The sequence below is a fragment of the Sphaeramia orbicularis genome, chromosome 19 (genome assembly GCF_902148855.1).
Source record: "Sphaeramia orbicularis chromosome 19, fSphaOr1.1, whole genome shotgun sequence".
Lineage (NCBI taxonomy): Eukaryota > Metazoa > Chordata > Actinopteri > Kurtiformes > Apogonidae > Sphaeramia > Sphaeramia orbicularis.
The window spans coordinates 48,593,189-48,613,251 of NC_043975.1; the positions used below are offsets into that span (position 1 = coordinate 48,593,189).

Here is a 20,063-nt window from a genome sequence, read left to right on the forward strand (position 1 = left end):
CATGCGCGTGCATCCCCGTTGCCAGGTTACTGGACAGAATATATAGAGTGGACGGTTATTATTCTTCCCTTTTCCATGAGAGCTAGCAGTAGTAGTAGCAGTGTAGCAGTGTAGTTAACTAAGCTAACAACCAGAAAACTTAAAAAAACACCGACAAAGGAGCCACAGACGGAAAACTTCGCCACCAGGATCAGGACCAGGACTAGGACTAGGACCAGACAGCGGACTAGAACCAGGACCCGGACCCGGACCGACCGGGAGGAAGTTTGCCGCCATGGCAAAGGTAAGAAAAAAAGTCCTTTTATACTAGTCATTTCATCTAGATAACACTTAGAGCAGGATTAAAACAGGAAAAACTAATGGAAACCTGTGTCAGACTGGATCAGATTACCAAACCGGTCCGCAGAAAACATGCTAATATCTGTTTGTTTACTTAATCAGTAAATATGAAGATCATAGAAGGGTACCTATAGTTTTAAATACCAATATGCAGGTCTGATGAGTAGTTTTAGTAATCAGAGTAGCACCCCTATAGTTTTAAATACCAATATGCAGGTCTGATGAGTAGTTTTAGTAATCAGAGTAGCACACCCTATAGTTTTAAATAACCATATGCAGGTCTGATGGATAGTTTTAGTAATCAGAGTAGCACACCTATAGTTTTAAATAACCATATGCAGGTCTGATGGGTATTTTAAGTAATCAGAGTAGCACACCCATAGTTTTAAATAACCATATGCAGGTCTGATGGGTTGTTTTAGTAATCAGAGTAGCACACCCATAGCTTTAATAACCATATGCAGGTATGATGGGTATTTTAAGTAATCAGAGTAGCACACCTATAGTTTTAAATAACCAAATGCAGGTCTGATGGGTAGTTTTAGTAACTTTTTATTATTATTTTTTTTTAGTAATTACTACAACTACCCATCAGACCTGCATAGGGTTATTTAAAATTATAGGTTTGCTACTCTGATTACTAAAACTGCCCATCAACCTCCATATGAAATTACTAAATTTACCTAAATAATACTATAAAGAAAAGTAAAACTGATTAAAAAAAACAAAAAAACATAGAGATTTATTTTAAATAATCGGACAAGTTTGAGATAAAACTAAGACTGATATTAAGAAAAACTGAAGTTAATTAGTCAATTTATTTCAACAACACTTAAAGCAGGAGTAAAAGTGATGAAAAACAGATGTAAACTTTGTCATATTATTTAATAAACCTCAACATCAGACGGATATTGAATAAAATCTGAGGTATATTTAGAAGAAGAATTAATTTTACATGAAACTGAGACAAACACCAAAGCAAAAATCAGCCAAAATCACTGAATTTATCTAAATAATACTCAAAAGAAAGTAAAACTGCTAAAATAGCGATTCAGTAAATAGTGTGACAAGTTTTCGATAAAACTCGACGCCCACATTTCCTGAAGGAATTGTAGTTCCTGGTGTTTGTCTCTTGCTAGATTTGTGGACTTGTGTCTCAGTGCGATGTGCCTCTGAAAGTTCTGTTGTTCCACATAAAATTTTTTGTGTACAAGTTCTTTATTCCAAAAGCCTTTTCCTCTAACTGTGCAGCAGTACAACAGGCCAGATAAAAAATATGGATGAGCTGAATTATTGAGAGTGTTTTGAAGAGCTCAAAGCAAACACATCACCCTGGCCTGAAACAAAGCACATCCAAATGACAGGAGTTGAATGTCAGAATGAGTCATTTGCATGAAAAAGTTTGAAAAGGTTGAATACTGACTTGATTTTTGTATTTTCCAGACCCTGCGAGGTTGGACCCGGCCCCTGCTTCGTTGGCCTCAGGCTTTGTCACCCATTCCTGAGGAGACCCCTGCCTCCGGCTGTCCAGCGCAGAGCCGCATCCCAAGACCAATACGGTCTTTTCTGCGGTGCCTGCGCTCCAGCCGCAAGTACCAGGAGTATCTTCGAAGCAGAGCGGCGGACCCCCGCTTTCAGCCTCTGGCTGTACCAAGGCCCCCAGCGGCCCCCTACCCCCAGCCTCCGGCTGTCTCGAGGACCCCGGCGCCCCCCCGCCTTCCGCCTCCGGCTGTCCCGAAGACCCCGGTGGCCCGCCGCCTTCCGCCTCCGGCTGTCCTGAGGACCCCGGCAGCCCGCCACCTTCCGCCTCTAGCTGTCCCAAGGACCCCGGCGGACCCCCGGCTTCCGCCTCTGGCTATCCCGAGGACCCCGGCGCCCCCTCGCCTTCCGCCTCCAGCCGTCCCGAGGACCCGGCGCCCCCCCGCCTTCCGCCTCTGGCTGTCCCGAGGACCCCGGCGGCTTGCCGCCTTCTGCCTCTTGGTGTCCCGAGGATCCCGGCGCCCCCCTGCCTTCCGCCTCCGGCTGTCCGAAGACCCGGCGCCTCCCGCTCCGCCTCTGGCCGTCCCGAGAACCCGGCGCCCCCCCGCTTCCGCCTTGGCTGTCCGAGGACCGGCGCCCCCCACCTTCCTCCTCGGCTTTCCCGAAGACCCCGGCGCCTCCCCGCCTTCCGCTCTGGCCGCCGAGGACCCGGCGCCCCCCGCCTTCCGCCTCCGGCTGTCCCGAGGACCCCGGCGCCCCCCCGCCTTCCGCCTCCGGCTGTCCTGAGGACCCCGGCGGCCCGCCGCCTTCTGCCTCCAGCTTTCCCGAGGACCCTGGCGCCCACCTGCCTTCCGCCTCCGGCTGACCCGAGGACCCCGGTGGCCCCCCGCCTTCCGCCTCCAGCTGTCTGGAGGCCCTGAGTGCCTGGGATGAGGCAGCGCCCCCCCCCCCCCCCACACACACACACACACACAAACCCTCTGTCTGTCTCTCTGTTTCCCGCTCTTTCTCTCTCTCTCTCTCTCTTTCTCTCTTTCTTCCTCTCCTTTCTCTCTTTCTCTATCTCCTCTCTCTCTCTCTCTCTTTTTCTCGGTTTTTCCCTCTCCTGTCTCTCTCTTTCTCCCTCTCCTCTCTCTCTCTGTATTTCTCTCTTTCTCCCTCTCCTGTCTCTCTCTTTCCCCCTCTCCTCTCTCTCTCTCTCTCTTTCTCTCTTTCTCCCTCTCCTGTTCCTCTCTTTCTCCCTCTCCTCTCTCTTTCTCTCTATTTCTCTCTTTCTCCCTCTCCTTTCTCTCTCTTCTCTTCTCTCTCTCTCTCTCTCTCTTTTCTCTCTCTCTCTTTCTCCCTCTCCTTTCTCCTCTTTTCCCTCTCTCTCTCTCTCTTTCTCTCTTTTCCTCCCTGTCTCTCTTCCTCTCCTCTCTCTCTCTCTCTTTCTCCCTCTCCTCTCTCTCTCTCTTTCTCCCTCTCCTGTCTCTCTCTTTCTTCCTCTTCTCTCTCTCTTTCTCTCTCTTTCTCCCTCTATTTTCTCTTTCTTTCTTCCTCTTCTCTCTCTCTCTCTCTCTTTCTCCTATTCTCTCTCTCTCTTTCTCTCTTTCTCCCTCTCCTCTCTCTCTCTTTCTCTCTTTCTCTCTCTGTCTCTCTCTTTCCCCTCTCTCTCTCTCTCTCTCTCTCTCCTCTCTCTCTCTTTTTCTCTCTTTCTCCCTCTCCTGTCTCTCTCTTTCCCCCTCTCCTCTCTCTCTCTCTCTCTCTCTCTCTCTCTCTCTCATTGTCTCTTTCTCCCTCTCATGTCTCTCTCTTCCCTCTCCTCTCTCTTTCTCTCTCTCTCTCTCTCATTGTCTCTTTCTCCCTCTCTGTCTCTCTCTCTGTTTCTCTCTTTCTCCCTCTCCTGTCTCTGCCTTTCTTCCTCTCCTCTCTCTCTCTCTCTTTCTCCCTCTCCTCTCTCTCTCTCTCTCCTTTTTCTCTCTTTCTCCCTCTCTGGTCTCTGCCTTTCTTCCTCTCCTCTCTCTCTTTCTTTCTCCATCTCCTTTCTCTCTCTCTCTCTCTCTCTTTCTCCCTCTCTTCCGTCTCTCTTACTCTTTCTTTCTTTCTTTCTTTCTTTCATTCTTTCTTTCTTTCCCTCTTTCATTCTTTCTCTCTTTCTTTCTCTCGTTCTTTCTCCTTCTCTTTCTGTCTTTCTCTCTTTCTTTCCTTCCTTCTTTCTTTCTTTCCTTCTTTCTCTCTTTCTTTCTTTCTTCTCTCTCTTTCTTTCTTCGTTCTTTCTTTCTTTCTTTCACCCCAGCTGGTCAAGGCAGATGACCATCCTCCAGGAGTCTGGTTCTGCTCCAGCTTTTCTTCCTTGTTAGAAGGAAGTTTTTCCTGGCCACTATCACACTAAGTGTTTGCTCCTGGAGGATTCTGCTGGGTTTCTGTAGATTAGCTCAAGAGTCTAGTTTAAAACAAACTGATTTGATTCGATCTGATTTGGTCTAATTTGGTCTGATTTGATCTGATTTGATCTGATTTGGTCTGATTTCAGATGATTTGGTCTTATTAGATTTGATTTGGTCTGATTTGATTTGATCTGATTTGGTCTGATTTGATTTGGTCTGATTTGATATTAATTCCAATAAACTGTTTAAACCTCATCTTGTTCTTCTGTGTTTTGTTGTCTTGCTTTAATCGTACATGTCATTTCATGAGTGGATTGGACCTCACTGATCTAGTGCTTCGTAGTGGAAGATAGTGTTTAACCCTTAGCGCTCTGTCCATACTTTTGAGTTTGCCTTTATAGAACACATCAAAACTGTTAACCACATTTGTTCTATATTTTTCAGCACTATTTCACCTCCATGATATGATAATTCCTTTGCACTTACCTTATTTAACATATTGGACCCAATAATACACAAAAGTAGTAGAATACAATTTGAAAACACTCGATACTATTTATTACAAAGAAATTCCTAATCATGGTCTGATCTGTTTTAGAAGTTGAAAGAGTAAAGCAGGTTTGTATATGAACATATAAAGCTGTCTATCTATTAATCCTATCTCCAGGTTTTCATGGTTGATGAATCTCAAACAAAACCTTTTTTCTTTTCTCATGCTTCCATCACCCTGGAGGGTTAAAGAGCAGAGTTGAAGTGTTTGTCAAGGCGTCCACCACAAACTGTAGATTTACAAACTGTACATTTAGTGTTCAAGTGTAAACTGGTGAGGAAGGAAGTAGTTAATGCTACTGTAATAGTTGGAAAAGCTCCTCCAATATTTAACAATTGTGTCTTTTCATGACACTGTTTGTAAAATGTTGGGTGGTATCAGCCCTCACAGGTTGGAATACGTCATTAAGGTTCAGTTCATTTGGAGAAACGTGAGACAGAAACAGGATGAAAAACTGTCGTCTGAAAAGGAACTTTGAAAAGTCCAATGTCTGACTAAGAAGTAGAGGAACAGAGAGGAAGTATAAAGTTCTATCCAATGGAAATAGTCCAATAACTCCAAAACAGATGATATATGATGTGGGATGTGTGATAGGACTTTGTTCTATTTCACTACTGAGGCTTTTACAAAACAGAAAACTGGACTCATTTGTGGAAGCACCCAAACTGAAAGGCTTAACTGAGTTATTCCAGGAGATGATTTCTTTTTAGTTTGTGCTAAAACTTTAACAGACGTTTCACTGAAATTCAAGAAAATCAACCATGAAATATCTGTGAAAAATCCATCAATGACAAATAATAAGCATTGGCAAGATGAGCAGCTCAAAGATATCATATATTTAATATATTTTAAAAGCATGCAGTAGATCTGTTAAATAGTAAATTTGATGGGGTTGTTTTTGTGGTTTTGCATAATGTTGAACTTTTCAGTCCTCTCTAGACTGTCTGCTAGTATAATTAACATGCTGATTTGAAAGAATTATTTCTTTTATTGATGTGGAAGAAGCAAAACAGTGTGTATTCAAACCCAGAGGTGCTGGTGAGTTTGGTCACATTACAAAGGTCGGATGGGTTCAGGTTTTTGGGTTTTTTTTTCCGCAAGTGTATTTATTTATTTTTCCAAAGACAATAATCCCTTTACAGCAAATAATTAATAATAATTAATACAGTAAATAATAATACAAACAATAAAAAAGGTGCAAAACATAGTTATCACAGTAAGGCTCATATTCAATATAACAAACATGACAGGGCAGTAACATGCATTATAGTTGATACAGTCCAAGACATAAATCATTTTTATCATCCTTAGAGGTCACTGATGGTCCGACAGTTCACTTAGTGGTCTCAGAGTGAGACGCGTTTCAAACAAAACAAAACAAACAAACAGACGTATACTAAATGCATTGCAATACTCATTTGTTGATGGACATATTCAGAGAGCATGCCTCCAATACTTTCCTCCCCTCTAAGAACACCATAAAAGATCTCCACATTCTGTCAAAGATGAGAGATTTACCCTTTAACATAAAGGTGAGTTTTTCCAGTGGTAGAGTGTTCCACAGTCCTGCAAGCCATGCACTAACACTTGCTTTAATAGTGGATTTCCAACATTTGGCTATGGTATATTTAGCTTGGAGCATACATAAGGTAATCATACATTTGTTGGTCTCGTTAAGATTATGATTTGCAGGAAAAAAAAACCAAAGATACACAGTTTGGCATCTATGAATAATTTTATACCAGTAACATGAAAAATCATATCTATTACTTCACTCCAAAAAGCCTGGATTTGTGGGCAGTCCCATAGGCAATGGTATAATGTGGCCTTTCTGCCACATTTGTAGCATGTGTCTGGAATATTAGGGTGGAATTTGTTTAACCCAGTTGGTGCTACATATACTCTCATTATCCACTTATACTGAAGTCATTTCAAATGGGTATTTATTGTTTGTATTTGGGATTTGAAGCAAATCTTCTGCCAGTCCTCAGTTGGGATTATAGAATTGAAGTCCTCACACCATGCCAGTCTTTCTCTGTCTGAGGAAACCTTTGATCCATCCATGATTATTGCAGAGAAACTTGAGGGCAGTCTCCTCTTAAAGTCTTGGTTTATTGCTATTTTTTCTACTGAGCTAAGAGTAGGTAGTGATAGTGACTTCTGTATCTTAAATATGCAGCTTCTTATCTGTAAGTATTTCAAAAAATATTTGGATTGAATGTCGTATTTTTGTCTCAAATCTTAAAACGACATGAAAGGGTTATTATTAAATAAGTCTGCAGTTATACTTAGGCCTTTATTTGTCCAAATTTTAAAACCAGAACCTTGTTTGCTGGGTGTAAATTCACTGTTTCCCCAGATGGGTGTAAACTGGGATAACACTGGTAACTCACCTATATGTTTATGAACCTCATACCATACCAAAATCGTATTTTTAACAAATGGGCTATGTGTTTGTGTCTTTTACTCTTTTAATTTAGCTGAGTGTAAATGTCAATGAAGCGGTAGAGGGGATGTCATTTTTCTTTCCATACTCATCCAGGATGGTGGTGTCTGTGGTGAAAACCAACAAAAGGCAGTAGTAAGTTGGGCAGCCCAGTAGTACCATCGCAGATTTGGGAGTTTCAGGCCTCCTCTATCATAGGGGAGATAAAGCAAAGCTAAGCCAAGTCTAGCCCGTCTGTTGTTCCAAATGAAATTACAAAATATGCTTTTCATCTTTGAAAAAAAATTAAGAGGAGGACCAAGAGGAATGGAATGAAAGAGGTAGAGACATTTTGGAAGAACATTCATTTGAAGTATGTTGATACGCCCTGTCATTGAAACTGGCAACATGGACCATCTATTAATAGATTCAGAAACAGACTCAGTCACTGGTTTATAATTTGCCTCGACTACATTTTCAATTTTAGGGCTAATTCTAATACCAAGGTAGATGAAGCTATCTCTAACTATTTTGAATTGTGTTGGAATTGGGGGATTTACTCTTTCAGAATGTTTAAGGAAAAGAATAGCAGATTTGGGTTCATTCATGTTTTAACCAGAGAGTTTACTAAAGGAGCTGATAGTATTGAGTAAATAATGTAGTGACTGTTCGAAGTGAGATAGAAAAATTACAATATCATCCGCTAATAAACCTATTTTGTTATCAATCTCATTTATTTTTATACCAGTAATATTCTGATTACTCCTAATGGCAATTGCCAAGGGAATGAATGTTTTTATTCTTGTGTCTTGCATATAGAACATGCCCAGCCCTTACATGGGCTGATAAGACACCAAAAATACACACCAAAAATCAAACACCAGACAATAGGCACAATAGATATGAACAACACAAAGTACTGACCTATTTAAACAAACACATCTGCCGCTTTTTCCAGGCTTTACAAACAAATAATGCTAATTTATATACATTAGAACTAAACAACCATTTCATCTTGTCATCATCAGTGCTCCAGAATATTTCAGGATTTCGGATACACATATCATCAAACAAAGGGGCTCTCAGTTCATCATATAGAGGACAATACAAAAGAAAATGTCATTCATTTTCCACTTCCCCAAATCACACAGGCAATAGGCAGCCCATCAGGGCCAGGGGCCTTCCCCCCTTTCATTTTGTCAGTTGCTTCAGAAATTTCAGCTGCTGTGATAGGAGAATCTGAATCAGCTTTAGCTTCCTCACTAAGTGAAGGGAGCATTAAGTGATCCAAAAAATCTTAAACAATCATTAGTAACAAAGCCCTCTGATGAATATAACTTTGTATAATCTGATTCAAAAAGTGTGTTTGAGGATCTGATATTTTATCTCCATTAGCATTCACATTTGTAATGTTTTTAAACACCAAACAAGTCATTTCCCTGCCTTCTCTCCCTGATCGTAATAGGTCTGCTTCAGTCTAATTAGTCCTGTCAGGGCTTTATTGGTAGATAACATTCTATATTTTGCTTTTAGAATGACTAATCTCTGTTGTTTTTCTCTACAGTTATCTTCAGTTATTTGTGATTCCAGTTCCTTTTTATCCCTTTCCATCTGTAATATCTCTAAGTATTGAGCCTAATATCTTTATTTTCTTGAGCCTCTTTTTTCTTTCTTTTCTTTTTGTTTTGTTTGTTTGTGAAGCATCTTTGAATGTCCAAAAAAGCACTATATAAGAGTGATGTATTATTATTATTATTATTATTATTATTATTATTATTATTATTATTATTATACTCTTCTTGATATGAAACCAGAACTTTACTACAACATATAAACTTAACTTCATGAAAACTTAATAAAAATCGACTGTTGCTGTTAAAAGTCCAGTCCCTGATGGAGGACTACGTTACCCAGGATGCATCTGTTTGACTTGTAGTTCTGCTCACTCCTGGTTGCGTATGCTTTTTTCATTTTGGTCCGGCAGCACAGCAGCATCCACGGAGCAGAAATTGACATCCTGTCATAATTCTTCTTAATCCTGAATGTATAACCACCGTGTGCGTCCTTAAGATGTAAGTAGAGTATTTTGCATGAAAGGCGTGTTATTTCTGGGGGTTAGATAGTGAAGTTGTACCTGTGGTTTCAGTTGCTAATGCTACAGCTAAGGCCTGCTGCAGTGCTCCTTGTGCGCTCCAAAGTAGCTAGTGGATGACTATAATCTGTCAGTAAGTTATTATTGACCAGTATTTGTCTTTATTCACTGTTTATTTAGCTCGTTGTGGCATCCTCCTTACCGTTTAGTTAATTACGCCATTTAAGCCTATGACCGTAATTGGTGTTAGAGTGCCCTCTGTGGGATTCGCCATGCTACTGCGGGTCTGTTTATATGGCATTGAGCATACGTGATGTTAGAGTGCCCTCTATGGGATTCTTTGTTACTGCAAGTCTGTTATACTGCATTCCAGTGTAATGTGTATAGCGCTTTGTTACTGATACATTTCCTTTGTTCCTTGTCTGTTGCAGATAACCACACACACACACACACACACACACACACACAAACATTCACACATTTACACACATATATCCACCAACTCAGTCATTCAACCAATACCTGTACCAGCATCGCTTCCCATGTACCTGCTCCCATTTCTTCAGCATCATTAAAACCTCAGAACTGTATCATTGGAGTTTGTCTGTTCCTTCTGACCGAGGAAGACTCAGTTGAAGAGCAATCCGAATCAACATACATTAGACACACACTGTCTATTACAGGTGCATTAAGGATCAAAACAAACAAACAAAAAAACATTATTGGAATTATCAACAACAAGTGGCTAAATTTCCATATGAAACATTCTACATTTTAAATACAATTTCTTTGACTTCACTTAAAGACTCATAAGATAAAATCATAAAGTTCAGACCAGTGAACTGTCTTTCAGGGATAAATAGACTGAATTAACACAAACAAAAAATAATGTTTTCCTCTTACCAAGTCGGAGCCACCATGTTTTTCTGGGAGTTTTTCGTCTCCTACGATGATGTACAGGAACGATAATATTGAATTCAACAGTTTGGTTCCAAGTCTTCTCTTTCCATAGTTCATCTCATACCTGTGTGTAAATACTGCAGAATCACACCTACCAGCACAAAGTTAGTCACATTTTGGGTGGAGCAGTTACACTTTATACTTCAACTTACCCAGACACCGGAAGGTTAATAGATAGAACTACTCTGAATGTTATGTTAATCATGTTTGCATTTATCTACAGTATACGTCCCCCCCCCCCCAAAAAAAAAAAACATCAACGCGAGGCATTTGTTAATCTATCATTTGTTTATTTCAAAACTTTACTTATTAATGCCAATTGTGCTTTGCTCTCAGAAAGCAAGAACAAAAAAAGTGACTTTTTTTAGTAGCTGGTGATTCTTTTCATTGATACCACAAGATTTCTCCTCTTGTGTATTCTTTTTTTTTTCACTTTAAAATCTACAGTGTACTTTTGGATTCCCACACAAGATAACCCTTGTTAACATGCACAAAAACAGGAAAAAAAAACCACAACCAAAGAACACTATAGTGCATTAAAAATCCCCTGCTCCACTGAAACAGGTATTGTTTTTTTAATCCTCCACAGTTGCATAGTTGGATGTTGTTAATGCAGCTGTAACCCATATGAGACAATGGCCTACTAAGGTTGTGTCATTTCAGTGCAAAACTCACACTGTCCAGTAGGATGCGCAGTTGCGCTTTGAATAACCTAAGCCTCCATGTGCGTTCAGTCACTTCACTTCAAAACACGCTCCGTACGGTTGTCTTGAGCTAACCAGAGCGAGCTTTACACCTTGGCAAACACCTGCGAGCTGTGAGAAGTGACTACTTGTTGAGAAATTCCATGTGAAAATCCCGGTGAGTGTACAACATGTTGGCTATTAGCCGGAAGCTAATGCTATGCTATGAACTTGACATTCTTACAAGATATCATTCTAAAAAAATAAATCAATAATCTGGAGTTACATGACCTTGTCATAATGTTTTCCCTAATGTTTTACCTGCTCTGGTGCATTTTGTATCACTGCAAATTGTATGTAATGATTAGAATAAGCTAATGCGCTAACGCTAGCTGCTGATGCTAATGGCTAACGTGGTCCATGTCCTTATCTAGGCCTGAATTAGCATTACTACACTGTGGAAGCACGTGCTCTTTACACTGTAAATAAGTTTTATGATCAAATATACAGCCATTCAGTTGGAAGATGGTTTTGGTTGTAAAATCATAAATATTGTGTGAATACTGTTAAAATGTCCTTTCATTGTTATTGTTAAATGCAGTTAAAAGCCAACAAGTGTAAAAAGGAATGATAAATAGTTTATTCTGATTAAGGAAATGTGGTTAATTTACACTTTCATGTTAACCAGTGTTTTATGTGTAAAAAATAGGAATTCTATTGTTTCGATAACACAATGTGTGTTCCTACTAAAACTAAACGGTAAATCATCATAACCTTGTAAGCTGACTAAGCTAAAGTACCAGAGTACTGACATGTACATTCATTTATTTGGATACAACTGTCATTATGACATTTAAATGTTAAATTTGAATACACTTCACACAGAAACATAATTCTAAGAACCAGAACCGAATGTTTACTTTCTGCACACTTTGTGTAGATTGGTTTTCTAGTGATCTTGGAAATCTGATGGCGAGTCCAGCCCATGGTGACTGCGAGGGGTGTTAACGGTGTGGCCAGCCTGAATCCTCTGCCGCAGAAGAACTTCAACTTCAGCTATTTCCATTGGATCCAGATAAGACACAACAGCACTATAATACACTACCCAGGAAGCAACAGTTGCAACTAAAGACACTTCATCAACCAAACTGAACTCAAATCTGACTTTTTTGGGGAAAGAGCTCTATTTTATTTAGGGGTTGTAATGGCAAAATTACTTATATCCATATATATTCATCTACAGGGTGGGGAAGCAAAATGTACAATATTTTGAGGCAGGGATTGAAAGACAGTGTATGACCAGTTAGTTTATTGAAAGTCATGAGAATTTATTTGCCACAAGAAAATTGACATAATAGAAAATGTTTTTATTGTATGTGTCCTCCTTCTTTCTCAATAACTGCCTTCACACGCTTCCTGAAACTTGCACAAGTGTTCCTCAAATATTGGGGTGACAACTTCTCCCATTCTTCTTTAATAGTATCTTCCAGACTTTCTCGTAATAGTTTTGCTCATAGTCATTCTCTTCTTTCCATTATAAACAGTCTTTATGGACACTCCAACTATTTTTGAAATCTCCTGTGGTGTGACGAGTGCATTCAGCAAATCACACACTCTTTGACGTTTGCTTTCCTGATTACTCATATGGGCAAAAGTTTCTGAAAAGGTATGGATAATAGTGTTAGGTATGATTATGACATCAATATATGTTTGGTTTCAAAACAATTGACGTAGTGCCTGCTGAGAAAAAACAACTAAATGTTCATTGTAAATTTTGCTTCCCCACCCTGTATATTTTCATATATTTCATATATCATATAGGCTTCTAACTCTATTTCCGATATATTCATGTCACTGTGTATTATAGAGCAGTTTTGACCTCTTTTGTGTTGTGTCCAGAGTAGAAGGCCAAACCAACATTTCTCACAGAGGTCTTATCTCTAAGTTCCTGACACTAACCAAAACACTTTCCACACATCATAATTTTCTCATGGGAGACAGAAGACTACATTGTGATTTGTATTTTTGGGTTCAGACCGTCTCAGTCTTTTGTCTGAGTGGTATCTCTTTCTGTGGAGCTCCAAATAAAGGGATTTCTTTGACACTGAACGTTTGAACTTATCCTTCTTTATTATAGATGAATTAGCAGAGTAATATTTTTCCATAACAATTGGTGTCAGAAGTGGGATAGCTGAAGATCCGCCATATGACACTCGAAGGCGTCGGACAGGTTAGCCACCAAGAATCCACAATCTAGGGGTTCTCCTCTACCTCACTGAAAATCTTAAGAGACGAGAGGGTCTGACGCCTGGAGTGAAACTGGTCGACTTCACGTCTGTTCCAACGAATCAATACTCTACTTCCTCGTCTGAAGGGTGAGACGTATTTTTACCAATTATTCAATAGAAGCATTTGCTTATTAATGGAATTGGGGGGAAAAAAAACATAAAACATTTAATTAAATTAAGTGTAGTATGTAGGTCATGTCTGTCTACTGGGGCTGACTGTCAGTAGGAGCCTGTGGTAAAGAAGTCTGGTATTAAAGTCAGACTTGACGTGGTTAGGTTCACAGGGTTTTTAATCCACTTGTACCTTAGAAACAACGTGTGATAGGCACAGGGACGCCTGTGTTCAATATCGTTAAATCAGGAAACGTGGCAGTGCGGCGTCACGGCGTTTCATGTTTCGGCTGATTTAATGGATAAAAGGGTAAAGTGTTTGAGAACGCAGTCAACCAGTTGACATAACAACTAACACTTTTAACTACGCAATTGAGCACTCACTAGGGCCTTGGTGGGAGGTTAACTGGTTACTTGTTCGGTGTCCTTTGCTTTGTGCCCAACCACGCGGCCGCGCCGGATAGCATCCGTGGGATCTTCCTACGGAGGGTCGCCGGGACTAGTCAGACCAGGATTTGGCTATGGGCAATGAGCAAAGCAAAGGCGTACAGGTTCCGACAGGCCTTTAGTGGAGGACAGGACTAAAAAATATGGTCTTGAAAGCGTTCAGTGTCTAACGGTCTGGACAAGCCCATTTGGCTTTCTTAAGGGGGTTCTTTGAGTCAAAATCCGCTGAAACAATTAGACCAGGGAAAACAAAAAAGAGCTCGATTTTCTACTTGTTTTTTCAAATTTTCTTATTATTCTATGGTTGATAATTTTGTGGGGGTAAAACTCATGACACTGTGAATCTTGTTGTCGGTCAAAGTCGATGCCGACTGATTAATTTCTTTATCGTAGGGAATTAATTATTTTGTTGTAGTTTCGCAGCGACGTAAACGTAAGTTGGGGATGCCCAACGCCAGGTAAAGCACAGTATTTGACAATTTTGTCATTTTAAAGTTTTTGCGGCCCAGATGTTCGTGTCTGGAAGATTAATGTTCCAAGGGGAACATTAATAAGTATTTTTAGGAATGTTGCGTTTTTGTGTTATTTAACAAAAATTCAGTTGCGGTAACCCAGACTGAGGTCTGTCCCTGTTAGATGGGAAATGCAAATTTTAAGTCCCGCCACCGGATTGTGACGGGCCAAGATTCAAATGCATGAGTAATAATAAATATGGGCTAGATGTTTTAAAATGCCAGTCAGTGATCAAAAAGGCTTGGCACGCTGTGGGACCTAAGTCCTATTAGCTCTGTGAACGAGGACGCACAACAGACATGTGAGGAGTTGATTTTGTGAACAGTGGTTGAATTGAGGGTGGTTGAATTGTAGTTGAAACATGAGAGGTGCAATGTAATCATAAGATCTCTGGCCAGGATAATTTTTTTTTTTTTTTTTTTTTTTAATAAGGGTGGTATGCCATTGAAAACAAAAATCAATGTGTAAAAAAAAAATGTCTGACAGTGAGCACAACATTGGTTTGGTGAAATACATTTTGACTGGTTCACCACTGGCTACTGTAGAAAGGATGGGTTTATCAGATAATTTTCGTCAAAGTAAACCCCCTTTTCCCAATAAAACTAAACTTGTAGTTTCTGAATCTACCAAGAAGTTGTTTACCAAAAAAAAAACCCTAAAGATATCATTGACAACTGTTTAAAACATGTGAGTGTGTGTGCTTGGCGTAGGTGTGTGACATCAGTATAGACAGCTGATGTGCAGATGCAGAATCTGGGTTAGTAAGCATGTGTATGACTTCTGCTCCAGGGGAGGGGAAGGAGAGGAGAGAGACATATGCAGGTGTAGGTGTGTCACAGCCTAGTTGGTTTGGAACCGTTGTTGCCTGTATCCTCCAGGTCGTTGCTGCCGGCGACCAAACGCTGTTGTCTGTTGTATCTGTCTCATCCACATCTCCTCATCTTGGCCTCCGTATTGCCCCTAAAATCTGATTATCGCCCAAAGTATTTTGTTGTGTTGTGTCATGTCTGTGATAAGTGTTTATAAATGTTTGTGTTGTATGTTTGTGGCTTTAGTGTTCTTGTTGTGTGCGTATGGTACCGGTACAAGGGTTTGTGTGGATTTTGGGTGCTGGCTCAAACTTGAGGTGATATTCAGAGTTGCCAGATTAATGCTTGTGGTTTTGATTTCACTGTGGAAATAGTGTTTTAAGTGTACTTTATATTTGATAGAGCACCTATATACTAAAGGATACAGTATAGGAAAGCATGTGAATCTGAATTTGTTGTGACAATGTAAAGATGCCGATGGGCCTAAATGTTTATAGGAGTGACCCAGGATCTCCTGTTTACCATTTTCTTCATATTTTCTTACTTAACATTTGTGTTTTGTGACTGTGACACCTGCTTAGATGTGACTAATTGTGTTTTGCGTATAACACTACAATGACATGATGAACTTCCTCTACAGATCCCGTGTCTTTCAGCAGAGCCAAGGGCCGCGAAGGACGCCTCTCACTCCTCCTCTCCATTCCTCTCCTTCCTCCTCTCCCTTCTTCTCAGTCTCACTCTCATACACACTCCACTCACACACCACTCACAGCCCCTCCTCTCTTGACTCTCTCTTGTTTCTCCAAATGTTCTTTTTCCTCCTAACAGGTCAGCCTGAAAAGCTGTTGGTGAAATTGACCCATGGGTGTGACCAAGTGTCAAAAGGGGGGACCTAAAGCACTAAAACCACACTGGTGCTCTGTAGGGTATGCGCATGCGAACCTGTGACAGACATAGTCATTTGAGATTCTGCTCCGAATCTCCAAACCCTTTCCTACGTCTCATTTCAAACATGATATGCTCTCTTGTGCTGCTTTCTCTCCCATCCTCAAAAAGATTTGTCAACAGGTAGCTGTGGCCCTGTCCATTCCAGCCTCAGGTCCACTTCACAGCCTTCAACCAGGTGACTTCATGCTGGTCAAAGACTTCAGGAGGTCGAACAAGCCACGAGGGTTCACGTCAGTCGCTGCCAAAAGGTCATCTCTGCATCACCCGCCTAAAAGGTGCATGGCCTACGTCAACATCCAACGAGGTAGACCAGGACGAGAAGTGGATGACATCAGTGGTAAAACCAAAACCACCAACGAACAGATGGTGAATTAAAACGCTCTGTTCCACCTGTGAAGCTGATGACATTCCTACGTGGGAGCGACCCCGGAACGAGATCAAGAACGTAAACTCTTCCTCTCACTTTCTGCTTTCATACATACAGCTAAAACAACCCTGAGTGCACGCCTAGCGCTGCTCATGGGTCACATGGTTCACATCACACAACCACTGCACAGTACATGTTTTAGGCCTGTGTCTGACTAGGTCAAACAGAGGTGAGAACACAAACCTCTGGACGAAAACGAACCCTAGTAAGACATAGGGGTGGTTCACACACGGACTGTGTTCTGTCATGTCGGCTCCCAGACTGTGTCTGGATTTGTCTGTCTTTTATGTTGTCTGTCTTTTATGTTGTCTGTCTTTTATGTTGTCTGTCATTTCCTGTTTTATTTTGTTATGTTTCCCTCATGTGTCATGTCTGGTGTCTTTACTTCCCTTCCCTGATTGTTTCACCTGCTCTGATTACCTGACTCCACCCTCATGTGTTCCACCTGTGTCCGATTGTCTTCCCTCCCTCTTGTGTATTTAAACCCTGTGTCTTCCCCTGTCTGGTTGCCAGTTTGTTTGCTACACTCGTGTGCTCACTTACCAGCGTTTTTGGATCCTGTCAGTCTGTCTGCCCGTTGTGACCCGTTTCGTCTTTCGACCACCGATTCTGCCCGTTCCTGTTTTGCCTGCTCGTCTGTGACCTGGTTCGTTTACCCGACTCCGATTCTGCCTACTCCCTTTGGTACCTCAGCCTCCAACGATTACCTGTGTTTCAACCCTGTGCCTGGATTACTGACTGTGAGTTTTTGCCTGTCCCTCATGTACCGTTGCCTTTTGTTCTGCTCTCCCGTGTATGACCTGGCCTGTTTTTTGACCTCCCTTTTGTTTATTCCTAGTCGTGGTTCCGTTGCGTTTTTCCCGGCTCGGCCACGCTGGTTGCCAGCTGATTCTACTCACGGCCCAGACGTCAAGCCCCGGACACAGCGTCATCACAGATTCACTAATTATTGTGTGTTGTGTCTCTTCCCTTGTTAAAGTGTTCAATAAACACCCTCGAACTCACGTCAGTCTTTTGGTCTTGCAGTTGGGTTCAGCCTCTGTACTAGTCCCATCACATGTTCATGAACTCAGACAGTTCAGAGACGTCACTCCTTCTACATCCTCACCTGAAGAAAGGGCCTGGACTCAGCTGCTCAACCAACCATCTCAAGCAGTGTCCCTTACAGTACTGATCATTTTCTTGTCTCTTCTTGTTGTTGTAAAAGTTATCTTTGTATTGTGTAAGGTTCAACGTATATATTAAGTGTTAATTATGATGTAGACCTAGACCACTGCACCCGTTCAGGGGGCCTGGATTTAGTGACCTCAGAGCATCCTGTGGTGCATTGTGTTTGTCTATTTTCACAAACACACACTGACTGCTCCGCTGAAACCATCACAATTACAACCCAAAGAGTTAATTAACATCTCCGAAAACGTAGTTGTAAAATTGTAAGTGAAACTGACTGTAGATGTGAGTGAAACTGTAAATGTAACTGCATCAGACTGAATAACTCTGATAAATAGATGAACTCACTGACTTCAATTTACCTTTGAGATAAAAAAACTTATGATTCATGACTTTCTGATATTGTCAATTCACCCATAAAAACCCAAACATCCATCACCAACCAAAACAATTTACTGATCTAAACTGTTTAATCCCTGTTGATCCACTAATCCTATTAATCCATGTCAATAATTGGTGTAAAATGTAGTTCATCTTTTCATGGTCATCAGATATGACCCATTTGGACGTTCAGAGGCTCCGTAGTGAACATAGAAACACCGTCATCTTCTCCAACATTGATTCACCAGTAAAACCCATGGAGTTGGATCAATGCCAGTGGATGGACACACTGGGTTTATGTTCAGTTAATGACAGATTGAACTGAAAAAGACACAGTTTATTCAGTTTGATCTGTTTCTGATAGAAGAACCATCAACTTTAATCTGAGCTTTAATGAACATCTACATGATCAGAGAAATATAGGAAAATATCTGATTTATACTGATAAAATACAAACTACAGAAGATATTATAATAAATGGAGATAAATCGCTTGAGAAAGGTTAGATACAGAGTAAATTCATTTGTGAACTGACACTAAAGTAGTGCTGGACCTTTATGGGTTAATGAACACTGTTCAGTGTTTGGTTTAATATTCTTCATCTGATCATTTCAGATGGTCCATGCTGACTGTCTCATCAGTGTTGTGTCTCAGTGGTCTGGTTCTGGTTCTGGCTCGGTCCATGACTCCTGAGTCTATCGGACCTCTGGAATCTGTCAGCGTGGATCACAAGGTGAACCACACAACCTCTGTTTAGAACCACTGTTTCCATCAGATCTGTGTCCAGAATGTGTCTGTATTTCTGAGGTTGTGATGCTGAGGTTTTGTGTTGACAGGCGAATCGTCTGGTGTGTTTGTGGGGGACAGGGGGTCTACCTACCAGCCTTTTCTCCTGACACCATACACAGACCCCCAGGAACCACAGCAGACCTACAGTCATGCCCATGCCAGGACAAGGAGCAGGATCCAAACGACCTTTGACCTCCTGAAAGAACGCTTTCACTGTCTGCACCACTTAAGGGTCAGCCCTTTGAGGTCATGTGACATCACTGTGGCCTGTACTGTCCTCCACAAAGTGGCCTGAGGAAGGAGAGTTAAAGAGCCAGCCCCCCCCCCCCCCCAAAAAAAAAGTGCATCACACTCGGACTGGGACAATCCTGCCATCTTCCCTGATGACCGCAGTGGTCAGCTGGTCAGGGACCAATATGTGTTCAATTATTTGAGTTCACATGCATGATTTCAGTTAAATATGTCCTGCAGGGGCAGAGGAATTTGTGGGGTTTTTTTGTTCAGTTTAAATTGATTTGGTTGGTTTTGATGTTTGTGTTATTTACTGTATGTATGTTTTTTGTTGTTTCTATTGTTACTAAACTAAAGGCATTGGTATTTATTTTATTTCATTTTGTTTTTTGTCTGGTGATATGAATGGGGGGGGGGGGGGGTCGGCAGAATAAACTTAGGCTTCAACCTATTCCTTTACAGACTCTTCAGTTTGTTAACATTGTATCTGCATAAATGTATGATGTTTGAAATGTCTGAATGAACACAATTGAACTGAACTGATGTAATGATTGCAAAATCATCTAAAATCATTTATGTCAAATTATTGAAATGAATAATCTCAAATGTTTGTATACTGACAGTGGGTCTAGTTCCTGTGATTCCATTGTGTAATGGGCAGTGAAATAACTATTGGTTTCCATTTGTGGTGACTGTTGACTGAGATGAGGGATGAGATGAAATAAATCCTGGAGTTTAGCCTGGTCTGGAGCAGACTAGCTCCACAGAATAAATCTCCATGGTAACTTGTATCAAAACATTTCCTGCTTTCCCCTATCCTGCTTTTGTGAAACAGGATCATGGATAAGTTGAGCCAGGATAACCAACATATCCTGGCTTAATCCCTTCTCCTAGTTTTGTGAAATAGGCTCCAGAAGTCTGTGCCTCATCACCCACTTCCTGTCTGACAACTGGCTCCTCCTGGGCCCCGCCCCGCTCCAGTGTCAGACAGCAAACCAGCTAAAGTTTGATTGACAGCTAGATGACCGTGTTATCTGGGGGGGCAGGACACTTGT

At 41.1% G+C, this 20,063-nt stretch overlaps 1 long non-coding RNA gene across 6 annotated transcripts; it reads left to right on the forward strand.

The window, feature by feature from the left end:
- The first annotated feature begins 9,149 nt into the window (after positions 1 to 9,149).
- On the forward strand, positions 9,150 to 19,781 carry LOC115410780 (uncharacterized). Of its 6 annotated transcripts, XR_003934137.1 has the most exons (6): positions 9,160 to 9,231; positions 15,891 to 15,988; positions 16,119 to 16,455; positions 17,003 to 17,604; positions 18,604 to 18,721; positions 18,825 to 19,781. It is a non-coding gene; the product is annotated as an uncharacterized LOC115410780 (long non-coding RNA). The 6 variants fall into 6 exon arrangements; XR_003934138.1 differs by lacking the exon at positions 15,891 to 15,988 and having other exon boundaries at positions 9,150 to 9,231; XR_003934135.1 differs by having other exon boundaries at positions 9,159 to 9,231; positions 15,891 to 16,455.
- The last annotated feature ends 282 nt before the right edge of the window (positions 19,782 to 20,063 follow it).